Below are 7,150 nucleotides of genomic sequence, written 5' to 3' on the forward strand. Positions count from 1 at the left end.
TTTGAATTAAGAACAAAGAACGACCGGGCACTGGTCCACAATAGATTATGGTTTATACGTAGAAAACCAAATGTGGACGATTCTAGTTTGAGGAAAGAAAATTTATATCTTTCAGTTATAGTCCTAGTTGGTGGTGCGCCCAGAGCCAGAAAGTACGAGTACTAACAACGGGAGAAAAAGAAAGCTCTTGTGTGGGCGCACTCTTATACAAGGAAGAAAGTTCTTCAAATATGTGTCAAGAAAATATTTAAAACATCCGTTTATTGTTCAAAATTAAAATTGTTACCCATATATGATCCAAAATGTGAAATAAGGAGGATTGTGAGAAAATATGATTTTTTTTTAAAATGTTCTGGTCTATTTTTAGAAAGGTTGTAGACACTTGGTTGTCTAACAGCCGTTTCTCCTGACCAGTACAGAGATTCTGTATTGATGGGACCAAGGAAGGAACAGAGTGTGTGATAGGTGTATCTTCAAAGAACCACTATGATTGGATCTATGTTATACACTTGGCTGGCCACCAGTTACTCCGATTGCACACATATTTTGGATATCTGTTTAAGTTGTCAAAGCCTGACGCTGAACTATTATATAACAGAACAAAGGAAGGAAAGAAGATTAGTGGTGATACTGCTGTTGGTGTTCGCCTTTTAAATAAAAGGAATAATTTCTACTCTACAATACCGGGTATTCCCAGGAAGTCTCCTCTCCAGGTACTGACCCAGCCCAACGCTGTTTGGCTTCCAAGATCGGACGAGATCGGGCATTAGCAGCGTGGTATGATAGTAGAGGAACTATATACCAATGAGAGTGCACCTATATAAGCACGGTAAAGAATATAGTTTGAAAGAAGAAAGAGTATAAAGTGTGGATCTGCTTTCCCCATTAGGCAAGGTGCAACGCCTACCACCGCCGTGGTGTCGTGCGCCCTGGATCGTGGATGAGAGTCCACGGAAGGATAGTAAGTCAGAAAAAGATTGTAAAGAAATATTGTTTTATTTTTTATTATTTTTATAATTTATTAGGGAGTCTCATAGGAGTGAAGAGCTCCAAGTTGATCTCAAGCGTCAGGCAGATTTATAAATCATATGTGAGTCAGACATATATTCTCCTAAATGGAGACATCAAATATTATTGTAACCAGAGATCATTCATAAATTAAGCACAGTTCCAAAACAAAAACTTGTAGATAGAATTAAGTGCAATTATTACACTGCTGATTATAGTCTGAAGATGAATTTCATATAAATCTAAAGACAAATGAGCTGAGAAGTAACAGTGGTATCCCTTAATGAATAGACTGTGCTTTACACTGTTAATCAGGACAATGTGTTATTTGTGACTCGGACTGATGACTGACACTTATAGACTGTTTGCTGCACAAAAGAATAGCTGATTGACCTGGATACAATAGTCACATGTAAATAAATGTGTGTATAATGATCACATGTGAATAAATGTGTATCAGGTGTGGGTATGCCCACAAATTATATATAAGACTATGCATAAATATATTACTGATCACATATAAATGAAAGTGTGTCAGATATAGGTATACAAATGTGAGTATAAAGAATGCTTTTCACCCAGCGGGTGCAGTCTTATGAAACCCCAACTGTGACAGTCAAAGGGAGTGATAGGGGTGTCATGTCCTGGAAACAGCTGGTGCCAGTGTCACTGACCTAGGTTGGGGGTGTAGTGAACTCGGGGGTTCTCCCGATGGTAGGGGAGAGGAACCACAGTTGGGTCAGAACAGGGATGGCCTGATATAGGTTTTCCTCATACAGGACTCTGAAAGTAAAGCTTGGTGAAAATATTAAAGAACTTTGTTGCAGGAAGGGAGCAACACAATGTCACATGGCAAAGAAGGAACGTATGGGGGGAATGTCCAGGCTTATAGGAGAGCTTGTAAGCAATGTTAAAGATTCCAGAGAAAGAAGTACTTGTGAGTGTTGGTACTAGATAATAGTGACTGAAGAACTTGTGAGTGATATTTTTAAAGATACTGATGATTTCAAGAACTTGTGAACGGTGGTTAAAGACTCTGAAGAATTGAAACACTTGTGAACGGTGATTAAAGACACTGGGGATTTGTATGACTTGAGAGCGGGGGTTAAAGACACTGATGATTGTATGACTTGAGAGCGATCATTAAAGACACTGATGATTTGTAGAACTTGAGAGCGGTGGTTAAAGACACTGATGATGTGTATGACTTGAGAGCGGTGATTAAAGATACTGATGATTTGTAGAACTTGAAAGCGGTGGTTAAAGACTCTGATGATTTGTATGACTTGAGAGCGGTTATTAAAGATACTGATGATTTGTAGAACTTGAGAGCGGTGGTTAAAGACTCTGATGATTTGTAGAACTTGAGAGCGATGGTTAAAGACACTGGTAACTTGCAAAACTTGGGAGCGGTGTTTAAAGACACTGATGACTTGTAGAACTTGAGAGCGGCGTTTAGCCCGCAGCCCACTCTGACTCCAAGAAGCACTGGTGACTGGATTGCAGAGGAACACACCAGCCACTGGATACGCTGGAACTGTGCAGCAGCTGACAGCTGAAAGTGCCGGAGACACTGGGGTACGACTGCAGAGAGATTCGCCGGGAACGAGAGCACTGGCATCCACTTCAGGGGAAAAGACGATACTCAGGCGCCGAGGCTCTGCCCGGCGTCTGACTTTGAATCTCCCGCCTCCGCTGGATTGGCGGAACAGTCTGATGACGTCATCCGCTCCCCGCCCACGTGATGCCGGGTGTAATGGCTGCACCCCTGCCCTGGGGAACCGCCGGGAGCCGCGCCAGCCAGACGCCGGAGCTCGTGGACCACCGAAGGCGGAGGCCGCAACACAGACCAGCAGGCACGCAGGGGTAAGCGCGGTGAACGCCGCCTATGGCGTGCGACAGTACCCCCTCCTCCAGGAGTGGCCCCCGGACACTTTCTAGATTTTGTTGGATGTCTGGAATGGAAAATCCGCACCAGTCGGGGAGCCATAACTTCAGTAGCCTTGACCCAGCTCCTCTCCTCGGGGCCAAAACCTTTCCACTCCACCAAATACTGTAGATTCTTGTGAAGATAACGAGAGTCAAGAATAGCTTTGATTTCAAAGTCCGTTCCAGCTTCAGTCTCTGCAGAGGTTGGCCTCTGGGACTTTAAATGGAACCGGTTTAAAATAAGGGGGCGAAGGAGAGAGACATGAAAGGAGTTTGGTATCCGGAGGTGGGAAGGCAATCCCAATTTGCAGACAACCGGATTCAGGACTTGTACCACAGGGTAAGGACCAATAAACTTTGGGGCGAACTTCATAGTGGGCACCCTTAACCGGAGGTTGCGGGTGGAGAGCCATACCCTGTCACCAACCATGTATTGGGGAGCTGCTCGTCGCTTCCTATCCGCAAAGAACTTATAGCGACCGGAGACTCTCTTGTGGTTAGCATGAACTCGACTCCAAATTTGACTGAAGTGCCGGATGGTAGAGGCTGCAGCAGGAACATCCTCCGGAGGACAAATGGGTAATTCAGGAACTTGAGGATGGAACCCATAATTTATGAAAAATGGGGACTCACCAGTCGAAGAGTGGTACAGATGATTATGGGCAAATTCGGCCAATGGCAACAGTTCCACCCAATTATCTTGCGAGGGAGAGAGATAAACACGGAGAAAAGTATCTAAATCTTGATTGACGCGTTCAGTTTGCCCATTGGTTTGTGGATGGTAAGCGGATGAAACTTGAGTTGTATTTGTATGGCCGTACAGAGAGCTCTCCAGAATCTTGCAGTGAATTGTAGCCCCCGGTCAGAGACAATTTACAGAGGTAAGCCGTGCAGGCGGAAATGTTCTCGGATAAATAACAAAGCCAACTTGGGAGCTGATGGTAACCCGGTCAAAGGTACAAAATGTGCCATCTTAGAGAAACGGTCAATAATTACCCAGACAGTATTGTGACCCTTGGAGAGGGGCAATTCGGTGACAAAGTCCATAGAGATATGGGTCCAAGGCCTCTGAGGAATGGACAGTGGATGCAACAACCCCGCAGGAGGCAAACGAAGAATTTTGTGCTGAGCACACTGAGGACATGAGTTGACATAATCTTGAATATCCTTCTTCATAGTGTCCCACCAGTAAGACCTTCGTAGAAACTCCCACATCTTTTGAACTCCAGGATGACCGGAAAACTTGGAAATATGAGCCCACTGCAACAACCTTGGTCGAAATTTAGCTGGCACAGTCATTTCCCAGGAGGAGGACCCAGGGTGGTGGGAGCCGCTGACATAGAAACTGGACTGAGAATCAAAGCCTTCTCAACGGAATTCTCCTCATCCGAAGCTGTTAAGGAACGGGATAAAGCATCAGCCTTGGTGTTAAAAGTCCCAGCCCGGTACTTAATAACAAACGAAAAACGAGTAAAGAAGAGCGCCCATCTAGCTTGACGGGGATTCAAGCACTGGGCCGTCTTGAGGTACAGCAAATTCTTATGATCAGTGAAAATTGTAATTAGGTGTTTAGCACCTTCCAAAAGATATCTCCATTCCTCCAAGGCAGATTTTATTGCCAAAAGCTCTTTGTCTCCAATGGTGTAATTCTGTTCCGCAGGAGAGAATTTGCGAGAATGGAAACCACATGGATGTAACTTCCCATCTGGAGCGTACTGCGAAAGCACGGCACCTATGCCTACCGTCGAAGCATCAACCTCCAAAAAGAATGGTTTTGAAAAATTTGGTTGTTGAAGTACTGGAGCAGACATAAAGGCTGCCTTCAACTGAGCGAACGCTGCTACAGCTTCGGAGGACCAATGACTTGGGTCAGAACCCTTCTTGGTTAGGGCAGTAATAGGTGCCACGATGGTAGAGAATCCCTTTATGAACTTCCGGTAGTAATTTGCAAAACCCAGAAATCGTTGTACCGCTTTCAAAGAAAGAGGCTGAGTCCAGTCCCGGATGGCAGTAAGTTTCTCTGGATCCATACGAAGCTCCGTGCCCGAAATAATGTACCCAAGAAATGGAATAGAAGGAACCTCAAAGGTACATTTGGAAATCTTGCCATAAAGATGATTCTCTCACAACCAAGGAAGTACCTCTTTGACCTGTATTCTGTGCTCTGTGAGATTCTTAGAAAATATCAGAATGTCATCCAAATATACCACTACACTTAGGTATAGCATATCCCGAAAGACTTCATTAATGAATCCCTGGAAGACGGCAGGGGCGTTGCTGAGGCCAAACGGCATTACCAGATACTCGTAATGCCCGTCCCTGGTATTGAAGGCTGTCTTCCATTCGTCCCCCTGTCGGATACGTATGAAATTATAAGCTCCCCTTAAATCAAGCTTGGTGAAAACTCGGGCTCCGCGAACTCTATCAAAAAGCTCCGTAATGAGCGGCAAAGGATACTTATTCTTAATGGTGACATCTTTTAGACCACGATAGTCAATACATGGTCTCAGCCCTCCGTCCTTCTTCTTCACAAAAAAGAAACCCGCCCCCGCCGGGGAGGTAGAGGGGCGGATGAATCCTTTCTGCAGATTAGACTTGATATAGCCCGACATAGCTTGGGTCTCAGGTAATGATAAGGGATAAGTGCAACCCCGAGGTGGCATTTTCCCCGGAATGAGCTCAATGGGGCAGTCCCAAGGTCTATGCCATGGTAGCTGATCGGCCGCTTGCTCAGAGAACACGTCAGAAAACTCCAGATAGGCCTCCGGAATGAGCCCTTCATCCGACTTGGAAGATACACGGAACGGATAGACAGGAGTGAGACAATTTGAATGACAAAAAGGACTCCAAGATGTTATTTGTGTCGAACTCCAGTCGACGTGAGGGTTGTGAAGTTTAAGCCAAGGAAGGCAAAGAACCAGATCGTGGGGCATCTCCCGAATCACTAGGAACTCCAGGTGTTCTTGATGCAGAGCTCCCACTTGCAGTTTGATTGGTACTGTACAACTTGAAATCAGACCGTTAGAAATTTGGGTACCATTGATAGCAGTCAACGTAATAGGTCGTTCGACCGACCGTAACTGAAAACCCAGATTCTGGGCACAGAAAAGGGAAATAAAATTCCCTGCAGCCCCTGAGTCCAGCAGAGCCTTAACGGGTTTGGCTATTGACTCGGAGAACAGAGACACGGAGAGTAAACAGTCCACTGTCGGAGAAGGTTTAGAAGAAACCCCTAGCTCGACTCCTCCGGAACAAGCTAGGACTGCCCGTTTCCCGGGCGAGACTTGCAAAACTTGAGAAAATGATCCGCGGCTCCACAGTAGAGGCAGAGTCTACCCTCACGACGACGCTGACGTTCTTCTGGGGACAGCCGGGATCGATTAATCTGCATGGGTTCATCAGGACTTGGAATAACCGTTTGCTTAGACGGAAGAGATCGGACCCTTGATCGATCTAACCGACTATGTTCGCCACCTCGTTCCTGCATGCGAAGATCCACCTTTACACAGAGCGAGATCAACTGTTCTAAAGAATCCGGCAAATCTCTAGTGACCAACTCGTCCTTTAGACGATCGGAGAGCCCGTTCCAAAAGGCAGCCCGAAGGGCATCATTATTCCAGCGCAGTTCTGAAGCTATGGTCTGAAAGTTAATCACATACTCTCCCACTGAACGAGAGCCTTGTCGGACACGAAGCAAGTCTGTAGAGGCAGCGGTCGTCCTGCCGGGCTCATCAAAGATCCCCTGGAATGACGTAATGAAATTGGTGTAACTAGAAACCAATGGATCAGATCGCTCCCATAATGGAGACACCCAATCCAACGCTGTACCCTCGAGCAAAGAAATAATGTATGCCACCTTGGACCAATCAGTAGGGAAGTTATGTGAAATTAGTTCAAAATGTACCTCGCACTGATTGAGAAAACCACGGCAATTCTTTGGATTCCCATTATAGCGAGAAGGAGTAGGGAGCTGAAGGCGTGACCTGGTTCCAGAGGAGGATGGAACATTACTAGAGACAATCACGGGAGCGGGTACTGGAGCTGGGGCCGGTACTACTGAAGCCAGAGAAGTCTGAATTTGATCCAGACGGCCAGATAATTCCTGGAGATAATTCATCACCTGGCCCTGAGCTGCTTCCTGACTTTGTACTCGAGAAATCAAGTCCTGGACGGTACTTGCCTCTGGGCTTCGATCCCCTGGGTCCATGAGGCC

The 7,150-nt window shown here is 45.9% G+C and overlaps 1 pseudogene; it reads right to left on the reverse strand.

The window, feature by feature from the left end:
* Positions 1–672: 672 nt before the first annotated feature.
* On the reverse strand, positions 673–791 carry LOC134913075 (5S ribosomal RNA; annotated as a pseudogene).
* Between the last annotated feature and the right edge of the window lie 6,359 nt (positions 792–7,150).

Source organism: Pseudophryne corroboree, chromosome 4 (genome assembly GCF_028390025.1).
Source record: "Pseudophryne corroboree isolate aPseCor3 chromosome 4, aPseCor3.hap2, whole genome shotgun sequence".
NCBI lineage: Eukaryota > Metazoa > Chordata > Amphibia > Anura > Myobatrachidae > Pseudophryne > Pseudophryne corroboree.